A 12,152-nucleotide genomic window follows, 5' to 3' on the forward strand; every position below is an offset into this window, starting at 1 on the left:
AGAGATGGTTTGGGAGACATGATTAATTAGTCAGTTTTTCAGTACATTTGCTAATACTAAACCTGAAAATGCTTATCAAAAGTGTTACAGGTCTGATTTGAATTCAAGTGAAGAAGGGATGGAGTTAACTGTTTAGATGGAATCTTCACCCCAGAAATAGTTTTTATAGCATGTCACAGCATATGCTGACATTTGCAGTGCTGAGTCCTTTTGTAATGTTTGGGGAAAAGATAGGTTAGATTTTATATCTGAAATTTTTATTTTTCAGGATTGCAGTTTTTCAGCTGTATGTTTCCAGGCAGTTCTAAAGGTTTTGGTTAAATGGTTTCCACTGATGGGAGTGGGAGTGGCATCGTCGAAGACAGCTTGATTTGAAGATACCAATAGTTGATTTTATTTAATCTGGGTTGTTAGTGGTAATATTTTAGAACATGAAACCCCTACAGATGGTTATTTTGACGTGAGAACTTGTCAGGTCCGAGTCTACTTTATACCTGTGTTACTTGCAATTTCATGTGTCATTAACAGTATTGACTAATGACTCCTTTGTGTCTGTTGCCCATTGTGCCAATGCAGCTGTGGAGCATGTGCACTATTTCCGTACTGAAATGCATTAGTGCATTTTAGTTGAGAAATACTTACGGTTTGTAGTAGATCATCTTCAAAAGCACATCTTTATTCCATTCTCTCCTGATTTTTTTAAGTCATCAATTACATTATATGTAGCTGAACTGATTTTTGCAAAATTTTAAAGCAAGTAGACTGTTTACGTTGTCAGTAAAGAAAACACTGAGAAAACTTGTTTTTGTGTTCTGGTTGTAATCCAAAGCACTGCTATTCTGCTTTAGATTACGTTTGATTTGCTGCTAGACTTAGCTTTAATAAGGTTCGTTATCATACCAACTTGTCTACTTGCTTAGAAAGATATTAGGCCTAATTTCCCCTATTTCAGTGAGAGTTTTATCAGCATAAGGACTGAAAGATTTGTTTTTTAAGTATTGGGTGACAAAGGGATTTTAATTAAAATAATCTCCTAAAACTAATTCACATCTCTATTAGAAATAAAGCACATTCTGGAAATATTTGAGTATATCATATTGTGGGGATAACATCGGGTCTGTTCACATGCTATTTTCAGTGACAGCCAAATCCTGAAATTATTTGGAAGGATTTAGTGTCTGTTGTCTTAGTTTTGAGTGTCATATTCAGTATATCGGTACGCTGTGTTTTGCTGCTCGAGGTATACTTTATTCAGCCATTGGGAGCAAAGGTAAAGATTCGGACTTGTTTTAATTAAGATATATTGGAAACCTGGAAAACACATTACTTTTTTAAGATGTGTTTCCAAGCCGGTCATGATTTCCCATCCAAGTCCCAGTAGTATGACTTCACTACAGCAATTGTTGTTCTGATGACTTGCTAGGGGAGCTGATCTAATCAGAAAAGAATTGCTACAATATAGGCTTTGAAGAGGGAGTGCCATTTCTCAGTTTTGTAAACACCATCTTTAGTGATTTTCTTAATCAAATGCAAACCACGTTGACTTTATATTTTTAAGACTAGCTCCAATCCGTAATTTTAATGCTAATAGTTCTTTTTTTTTCTGTTTTACAGTCTGCAGAATGCTCTCGTATTCATCTAGGGCATTATTAGGGTGCCAAATTATCTATGCCCCAGCTGTTGAGTACTGTAACTAGCAGAGTCAGCTGTACAAAATTCACTGCCTGTCTTGGAAGGCTTGGGATCATACGATGCCGCATCGTTAAGACGTTCGGGCCATTTGATTTACGAAGAGAAAAGCAGTCCTTTTTAAATGTAGAAAAGTGAAATTATACTCTTCATCCGTTTCTGCGGCCAAAGTAGGCTGCGGATCTTGAAGGTCGTGAATACCAAGTAACTTGTTGCTGTAACAATTAAAACCAGGGTATTTATATATCTCCAGAATCTATTTATCTGCTGACCATGTCTCTGGCTGTGACAGTAAATAATTAGGCAAGTGTTTGCTAAATCTGAGACAGCACAGAAGAGCTGTTTGCTATGAGAGAAGAGAGTGTTGTTTTCTGATTCCTGGGCAGCTCGGTTGCTGGCTTTCGTATTTTTTTCTTGATTAATGTAGTAATTTGTTGACAGTGTTTCTAAAGCGTTTTGGTGGAGGAAAAAAAGTCACATTATCTCAGATGATTTAGAAATCATGTTGAATCAAGCTACTTATTCAGGAAAAAAAGTGCTTCTTTGTTAGTAGCACCTCTAGGAGTTCAAAGACAAAGCTTTGGTTGTGATAGTGGCAATAAAAAGCCCAGTATATTTTATCTGAAATGTTTGATGTATTTCGCATCTTGTTTGTGACTGAATAGGAAGATGAGAAATCATTCAATATTTGTTAATAGAACTCAGAGTTCAACTTTATCTCAAAAACTATAGTTGAGTTCTCTAGGAGGCTTTAAAGGACTTAACTTACAAAGCAGCAACACTATTTTTTTATCTCACCATTGCCTGGGAACAAAAATTTAAAAAATTAACTGCAGCCTTCTTGGTAAATAGTGGTTCCTTCTGACTGTTTTAATAAGAATATATTCAATAGTGTTTCATATACATTTCATTTTTAAAATATTAAATGCCATCTCTATCAGATAGGGTAAGTATACATTGTTCCATATCAACGTTATTTAAGCATTAAAGATTTGAAGATCTCCACTTTAAACGTCAATGTCTTTAAGCACAGAGCATTCATTAGATTTACTCTGGTATAAATCTTAAGTAATACACCAAGAATTAAGACTTATGTATATGATCCCTCCAAGATTGTATTTTTCAGTTCAGGTAGTAATTTTTTAAAGAATCAATTGCAACAAATCTTTTACTGCAAGATTTTGAACAATTATGTAACAAAGTTGCCTCCCTTTGACATCATTATTGTAATGGGAACATCTGTTAATGGCTGTGTGATTGCTGTCTCTGAAAAAGAGCTAATTATTGGAGATCAGTATTAAATCACAATTATTCAAGTATTACAGCTTACAGGACTGTAAGAACAAAGTTTAAAATAGATAGGGTTATCACGCCCATGGAGACCTTTTAGTGCTGTGGATATTGGCTCTATAGCAGACTGATCTATTAGACAGAAAATTGAGCTTGACGTGACTGTCCACGAAAAATACAGCCTTCCTATTCAGGGACTTGACTGAGTTGCTGTCAGTGATGGGGGAGGTATCACATAAATGTTTTCTTTGGATTGGATGCCTGATTACTGCTTCCTGAGGGTACTCGGGGCTTGCAGCATAGCCTCTGTGGGAAGGAGGTGCAAGTCTGGGACTGGGGAATGGTGAAACTCAGGTCGGGTTGTTTAAACTTTGGTACATTCTGTTTCACTATTGGCATTTCTTTCTTGCTTTAAAAAGATCTGTAATGCTACACATTCAGCTGAAGCATGGCAAACACTTCTGTTTCTGTATTCAGAGAAACAAAAAGACCATAGAGATGGATGAGAGCTAGCAGGTCATCTGATGCGTTTTGTTGCCTGTGTAGGGTTCAGAGGTAATATCATTGTTCTAATGATTGATTAAGGGTAGTAGTGTCAAGTGAAGCTCTTCTGACATTGTTTGGGTACAGGTTTTGGATTAAGAAAAAAAAATAGATGCCTGTCATCCAGCTCCTTTGAGCAGACTTTAGGAAAGGACCACTTCCTCAGAATGCTTTTTGTACATCTGAAAATGAAGCTGCTGCTGCATTTTAGGAATTTGGAGGCTCCTAAATGTCTTTGGTTTCAGATTTAGTCCAGGGATATTCTTCCTCAGAGATGGCTTCATAGGGCAAAGACTGGAGGGACCATGGCAGATGTTCCTGGCTCTGGAATCTGTGAATGTCTGAATTTCCTTATTTATGCTCTGAACTCAAGGACCTGAATTTACAGCCTGCAGAAATCTTGCTCTTCTCGGCTCTGGGCTGTGAACTAATCAGATCTCCTGCTTCAGGGCTTCTGATTTTGAACTCAGAAACAAATACTGGAGTGAGTAATTGATTAGATGCTTTAAATTTATTTTCCTTCGTCTTTGGCTTAACAAAAACTGATGGTGTATAGGTGTAAGTTTTGCAGGGTATATAAGGCATTTCCACCTTGGATGGTTTTCTCCACTTCTTTTCATGGGCTGGTAGTATCTAGCCTTGGTATTGATCACTTTTTTGTTCAGATAGGGCAGATTTTTTTTGCTGACTAGGGGAGGGTACGTGTGGATTATGCAGCTGCAGGTCACCTAATCCTTTCTTTGCCACTGCACAGATCTTCAGTGTGCCGACACTGTTGTTTCCCCTGTTCCTAGCACATTTCCTATGGCAGGTTAGCCTCCCGGGAACGAAGGATTTTCGCCAACAGAAAATGCCTTCAATTAGGAATGGAAACGTAATAGCATTTATGCTACCTGAAGTCAGACAAAATTAATGGACTCTTTGAGCCATGTAAGGATGTAAAACCTGCAATTTTACTCTGTTTCAACATTCCTCCTTCTTTAAGCAGAAAGTTCTCACTTTCAGATTGCTTGGAGATCGGATTTTTTTGAGGGCGTTTCATCCTAAATATGAACCAGATCTTGCTGATTTGCCTTGTGTGAGCACTTCACTTGAGCCAAGTTAAAGAGGTCTTAATTTCGTTGGAATAAAACAACAAGAACCTGAATGTTGGCCAATTCAGCGAGGGCTTGTCTGTGTGAAGGCCCCAAGATTTGGGCAGCAGTTTCTGAAGCTGAGTTTGATGGTATACATAAACTGTGGTTGCGTCTCCATGGCTTTAAAAGATACCTGTTTGGATGACTAAGGTGGGCAGAATTTGGCCATCAATTCAAATATTTTTGGTATATGAACTGGGGCAGAGATCAAAGGTCTGTTTCATTGCTTTTCTGGTACTTCCCAATTCCCATTGAGTCAGCAACATCTTTTAAATAGAGCTCACAGAAATATTCCATAATTCCTTTTTTTATGGCCAAAACCAGGAGGTGGTGAAGTATGAGGGGGAGTTGGGGGGCAAGGAAATAGACTTCAGTCATCATTGTGTTAAAAGGCTTGTTTTGGCTCCGTTTCTATTTTTGGTTGAGGTGTTTCTGATTGTTTGTTGTGATCTAGTTTGCTAATCTCTAGTGATATTTTGCTTGAAAACCAGATGATGCATTTTTTTTCCTCTATGCTGTTTAAAACATGCCTGATTTGAGGAATTTATTCCATTTTGCTGGAACTTCAACAGGTACTTGGAATTAAGTGCTTTCTAAAAGAAAAATGGACTTATTCACATGCTTGAAGTTAAGTGCAAGTATTTTATAAGTTCAGGCTTAAAAGAATAAAGTTTTGTAAATGTCAAATATGAATGCAGTTTATTGCTGCATGCCTGAAATGTTTCCTGTAAAACATCATTAAAGCCGTTTAGTTTGACAAAGCCTCGATTTTCTGTAGTGGGTGAAAATATTCATGTACTGAATGCTTTCAGTCAACCCAGCTTTCAAACAGGTGAAACAATGCTTACAAAGACACTTCAGTCCGTGGGTCAGATCCTGACAGGCATGTTAATAGCCAGATCTTACAAGCTGATCTGTGTAGGCAGACTCTGGTGCTTTTGTGGGAATACACTGGCTTCAGAAATCCACCCACGCAAGCCTTCTCCCAAGATTTGGGCCCAAGGAATAGCTCAGCCTTTAATCAGGCATACTCCTGCTGAAATCAGTCATCCTTTAGGGCATTCGAATTTGGCCTTAGCTACATTAAAAGCAAGTAAGTTTGTTTCCGGATTTAGTGTTACTATACCTGGGGAGTACATTGTTTTGTTGTGGAGTGTAATTATCAATTTTTTGGATTTTGTACATTTTAAACAAACTGACAATATCTAAAAATAAATCTGTGAAAGGACAAAGATGCTAGGCAAATATATTGAGGGTTAAGTTCTGCACATTGCAATTACACCATTAGTGTAACTATTTCTGTAAGAGAAGGAGGATTAGGCCTCTGATGGGCTTTTCAGTAGCATAGGCCAAAATCTGCTCTTGATTACAGCCGCATGGCCCTTTTGAACTTGCTTTGCTTTTAAATATATTTTCATCATTCAGTTTCATAGTTAATACGTGAAATTCCAGTATTTAATAATGTGTTCTACAATGCATATAAATACAGATCAGCAACTAAGTGGGGTTCATAGCCTGATTGTGTTGGAAAACTAAATTAGTTTGGCCTGAGGTTCAGGTATCCAGCTATCTGACAGCTATGACACTTTGCACCACTTGGATCTAAAATTAGTAGAGCCCTTCTATACTGGTGTTAGAGAGACGTGTATATGTTTTAGTTCATAAAACAGATAAAAGTCTGACTCTTCATACATCTTTCAGAGGCATGTTTCAGGCAATTTGCAGATGAGACTATAGGTGAATGGAGAAGTCTCCAAAAGTCTTTTGCTGGGTACTGAAATGGGTATCCTGGCATCCTGCTTGCAGACTTTTCTTCTGCCTGATCAGGTTACAGTCTGGGTGTCCCTCATGTGACAAGGTCGCTTAGGAACAGTAGAAGCAGCATTAGAAAATGTGCGTGGTCATTTGGACAGACGTTTTACAGTAATAATAATAATACTAAAGCATCCTGAGCAGTTCTAGCAAAAGAGCTTTTTCGAGAGAGGAATGGCGTTTGTGGTGTTGTGGTTTTTACTCAAACAAAACTTCTGTTAATTTTGGTAGGAGGCAGGAACTTAGCTATTGACGTTTATAAATATTTAATGCTTTAAATTACTTTGCCTTTAGATAAATTTTTAATCTAGAGACAAAGGATTTACATTATGTCCTAGAAATCAGGAAATGACTCGAGCATTTATCTGGAGAAGCCACTGCTGTGGAGTCGTACATAGCTTCTGGGAATAAGGTATTGTTGCTAAGGTAGTTCTGGTTTCGGGGTAGGATATTTTCAAAAGTACACATAGCAATTTGATTGCTATCCCCAATGACTTGATAGAAATTAGGTGCTCTACAGCTGTTTGTGCCTGTGAAATTCTTTCCCAGTGACAGATTCAGATTATAAACTGGTGCTGGAAACTACATTATAATACCATGCATTACAGATTAGTTCTGCTTTTACAACTCAGTTTTTGAAAGGTTTTAGGTATGAAATCTCTGGAGGAGAATGAATCGTAATTTTTAGAAATAAAGGATTTTAAAAGGCCATTTTCAAACATACTGAAATTTTCTTTGTATTGTAGAGCAAACATTTTTCTCAGGCTTTATGACTTCTACCCTCTTCATTCAATTTTTAACAAAACAATTGCTGAGAAACATTTGTTATGGTTTTGGGTAGGTTTTTGGTTTTGTTCTTTGCAGATAACTTTTGTTGCTGTGCAGTTTACAGTAGAGTTAAAGCAGCGTTTGGCTCTGTAACTCTTTAAAGGAGAGAACAACAGACACACATGAGCTACAGGAAGAAAGCCGAAGTTGATTAGGTCCCTTGATGAAATTACTTATCCTATTGAGCATGGTAAAATTATACTTTTGCATTGTTCTGTTTCAATTTTTAAAAATAGATTCCTTGTTAATAAAGACCGTACACTCCTTGTGCGGCAAGATCTAACCTACCTCTCAGAACATCAGCCCAAATTCTAATTTTCTGCTTGTTTCTATTACAAATTGATCAAATTGATTCATGTAAGCATTATGTGTTTCTGCTTAAATTGTACGCTTATTTTTGCTTTCTCACAGATACACGTTTTCTTCAGATCTTGTATTACACTGAATTAGTCCAGCCATCTCACATGCTGTTTAAAGTGGGTTTACAGTAGCACTGAGCAGCTATCTGTAGTTTGCAGCATCAAACATTTATAATCTTAAGGTATAATCTAATTTATAAAGATTACATTAGTGTCCTAGAAACAATATGTGTTTATGCCTTGATATTTTGACTGTCATACTGAATCATTTTTTGGCTTTGGGAACCGCATAATACTCAAGAGAATTTAAAGAATTAAGTTTACACTTTGAGAGCATGCGTGTGTCTGCAATAATTTGCAATTTAATACCAAATGTCTGGATTTGATTAAATAACATTAGAAGGTGGGGGATCATCTTTATTCTAAGCATGAAATGTATTCTGAATTTGTAGATGCCTAGATTTTTGTAGGCGTTTCAGAGACCAACGTTGTGAACGGTCTGTTGGAGATTTAGATGTATGACTAAAATGTTGATGGACCTTTGTACGATTTGCTGGATGTTGGATTTTTTCTTTGCGTTTCCCAAATGAGTCTGCTTTTTTGGGTCTACCCACCTCTGATCCTCTGTCATTTGCTGCCTTCAGGTCATACTTCTTCATTGAAGGTTGCATGTCCACTTCTGTGTTCCTACTAAGAAATACCTCAAGTCGGGGGTAGGGGGAAAGCTTTTTTTTACAAAAAAGTAAGGCTTTGTTCTTAGCATCTGGAAGATACAGTGTGACTCCTGTTACTCTACCCTTGGTTCCCCTTTTTTCTTTTCTCCATCGCTTTCAAGTTAGATTTTAGCTGTAGGTTGGATTCCTTGTGGGCCTGTACCTACAAAGTGCAGACAGCTGATGGTCTTGTTTTGAGGGGCTTCTTGCGGGTCACACTTGCATAGTGAATCACACTTCCTCCTCAGACTGGTACCTTCCCAATTGTGGTGAGAAAAGAGGAGACCATGATTCCCATCTCCTCCTGTCCGCCTCTGGAGCGGAGAGCACCAGCAGAGCACTAGCTCTAGTCCTAGACAGCAGCACAGGCTTCACTCCCTGAACTGTAGTTCAAGCTGTAAAGAAACCTTTGAGCTTTTCCTTATCGTAATCAAATGTAAAAAATACACGTGTGTGGAATGAGATTTCTCAGGCTACATGCCCATGTGCTTGTTCCTGCTGTGAGCTCGAGTTCCTAGAGTCGGGATAAAGCCTGACTGGGACTTGAGTCTCAGGTCATGTACTGATGCGCTGGTGTCCTACTGTGAGAGCGTTTCAAGTGTGGAGTTTAATCCCTCTCAGTGAAAGTGCTGAGGGAGGAGGTGGCCCAGGGGACAGACACTAACAGTGTCACTTCTTTTGAAATTATTGTATTTCTTCAGCTCTTGGTTTCAGTACTCGAACTTGCACATGGATGTGTGAGCATTGCTGCTTAGGGTGAGAGAGTTCATCCAGCTTCATGCTTGGACCTGGCGCTGCCAGTGAAAAGAAACGCTCAGTCCCTGCTGTGTGTGACCAGGTTAATTAGTTATGCAATTCACTAAGATATCTTCTATATCTTCACTGCATTTTAAACCCCCAGGGCTTGTTTTCCATGGATTGGCTTAATGACTTAGCTGATAAATAATTTTAAGTTGATTTATTTGCTTTTTTTCCCCTCTTCTTCTGAGTAAATAAGCAGGCCATCACAGTGTTTGTCTCAATGACTAGCAGTTAGTGTTGACAAATGGCTCAGATGCTATGTGAGATAATGGAGGCTGCTTGCAATTTGATTTTTGTCAGGCTAGCAAATAAGTGAAAGGGAGCCTAATAAACATTTTTTGGTCTTTTCATATATTTTATTTTTGTTAAAATGCTTTTAGTTCTGTATGATTAAAAATCTCAGCTTCTACAATCCCTTTATGCTTCCACATTCTCTCTGTGCCAAAGTACTGAAGCATTTAACGACTGTACATGCACTTCAGTGCTCCTACTACTGATGTACTTTGTGAGATGAGACGGTGTGATTGTATGTAGTACCTTTGTTGTATTACTGATTTATGTGTCTTTGTTATGTATTTAAGAATTCCCTCTTTTTTTTTTTTTTCCTTTTAGATAGTTCTAGAATACCAAGTGTAAAGTTTTTTGATCTTTGTGCAGTTAGCAGGCAGCTGATGGTCTTGGTAGTTCAGAGATGTTTAGCTTCTGTTTTTCATTCCCAATACTTCTTTTCTTTTTATTTAAATTTATTTGTCATTGTCTAATAATCTTTCCAGTTTCAATAAGCTGGATTTGAGTCTTAAAATTTTGGAGTTCTCCCAATCTGAAGACACTTATATCATTAGAAAAGATCCCATTTTTTTGTTTATTGCCTTCTCCAAATCTGTAATAAATGCAGAATGCATTGATGATTTCTGGAAAACCACACCATTCTTCTCACATTGGAAGGCAGCCAAGATTCAAGACTTTTATTATTCTGTAAGTAATTTTTCAGGCTACAAAAGGATTATACACTGTAACCTAGTTATTTTTACTCAACTTTTGGACATATATGTCAGTTTTCCCTCTATTTACCTATATATATATACACACACCCCCCCTTTTTTGTTTTTAACTTGGAGGAGTCCAGACAATTATGGAGGAATTTGATTTATCATTGCAGAAATTATGGGAATTTGATGTTATATTCTCAGTATCTTTCCCAGTATTTTAGGCTTCTTTTTGTTTTAATTTATGCTTTCCGTTTACTCCCAGTAGAACTAATCAGAGCTACATCAGTAATTTCTCAAGCTTCTTCATTTATTTCTTGCAAGTAATCTGGAGAATGGTGATGTACTTAGTGTAAGTTTTTGTAAGCAGCTTTTTTTCTCCAATACCTTAAGTTCTTCGTGAATTTGTAGTAAGATGATGGTAGTTGGCTATGTAAGCTGCGTGTAGGTGGATGTGCTTAGGTGTCCTGTGCAGCTATATCATTTTTTCTTTGAGGCTTCTTCCTGCGGTGGAATGTGCTAATTTTTCTGTAAAGGAGGCTGAGGGGAAAGGAACAACAAATTGTCTTAAAGACTAGGTCCTTGCTCAGTAGAGAGTTTATTCAGATACTTAGCCATTGCAGTGGCATGCCTAGTCTCACTGCTTCCCTGATTCTGGTCGTCCATGAACATGTACATTATTGTCTGATTTGTAACAAAACTCTCTTTTCTTTCTGATAGCTACTATGTCTGTTGTTTTGTTTGTTATCCTGATTTTCCAGCCGTTGCTTGTGTAGGGCTTCTGTCTTGCTGAGGAAACATTTCTGGCATAGCAAACTTTGATAGTATGTGTCTGTTTATTTGTTGGCATTGGGCATTTAGATTACTAGCCTGCTGGTACCGAAGTAAATTATATCTCATAATGTTCATGTGAAAAAGGCTCAACATTGTGCTTTTTTTTTCTTTTTTCCCTTTTTCTTTTTTCCTTTTTTTTTTCCCCCTTTTTCTCTTTTAAAATGACTTCATAGCATTATTCCATCATCTAACAGTGTCTATGGTACTTACAATCATAGAATCATTTAGGTTGGAAAAGACCTTTAAGATCATCGAGTCCAACCATAAACCCAGCACTGCCAAGTCCACCACTAAACCATGTCCCTAAGCACTCTATCTACACATCTTTTAAATATCTCCAGGGGTGGTGACTCTACCACTTCCCTGGGCAGCCTGTTCCACTGCTTGACAACCCTTTTGGTGAAGAAAGTTTTAGAAAAATAGGGGGATATGTGTCTATTGTAAGGCAGAATTTTCCTTTATTACCTAATGTTTTCTCGTTTTCTCCTGTTACGATACATATTTGAATTATGTTGCTGTAGTTTTAGTTTCTCCTGCTTCTTTGTGACTTACCTGTTATGCTTTACTGTGTTTTATAATTATAAATCTTGGTTATTTTTAATATAAGTAATTCAAAGACACTACTATTTGCCTTCTTGAAATCCAGCACCACTTTTGACTTTTGAAATCTTAACTGCAGTAAGGTTTTCAGCTGTTTGGTGGCCTCATAGTGATGTTCTAAAATTTTTCTAAAACTTGAACAAGATGATGTCAGGAGTGCCTTCCTCATTTTTAAAAGCAAGTGATCCTAAATCTTGTCCAAAATACTGGCAGTACATTCTGTAATAATGCAGATGAGTAGCTGTTAAATTATATCTTGAAGCAATTAATCAAAGTAATGACTGAATGAAGAGGTCAAGATTTAACCTTTTAAAATTAGCAGTATATTTTTTTTTCTGATTTGGAAAGCACTAATGGCATTTTTATTAAATTTGGTTAACTACATAGATGTATTTCCCTCTTCACCCACTTCATTTTCCCCATGCTGAACGTTTCCTGATGGATACTGTTGGCTGCTTTATGAAGAGTGTTGTCCTTCATGATCTGACTGCTTCTTGTGCAAAGTTTGTGAACAGGAATTTTTGTGTGTCTGCTGATGTTTTTGGTATGATAACATTTTTA

General features: G+C 37.3%; 1 protein-coding gene across 10 annotated transcripts in view; it reads left to right on the top strand.

The window, feature by feature from the left end:
* Nucleotides 1-12,152, top strand: part of DST (dystonin) — a 326,171-nt gene that overhangs the window by 35,908 nt on the left and 278,111 nt on the right. The gene's annotated exons all lie outside the window — the stretch shown is intronic.

Source organism: Nyctibius grandis, chromosome 1 (genome assembly GCF_013368605.1).
Source record: "Nyctibius grandis isolate bNycGra1 chromosome 1, bNycGra1.pri, whole genome shotgun sequence".
In the NCBI taxonomy this organism is placed as follows: Eukaryota; Metazoa; Chordata; class Aves; order Nyctibiiformes; family Nyctibiidae; genus Nyctibius; species Nyctibius grandis.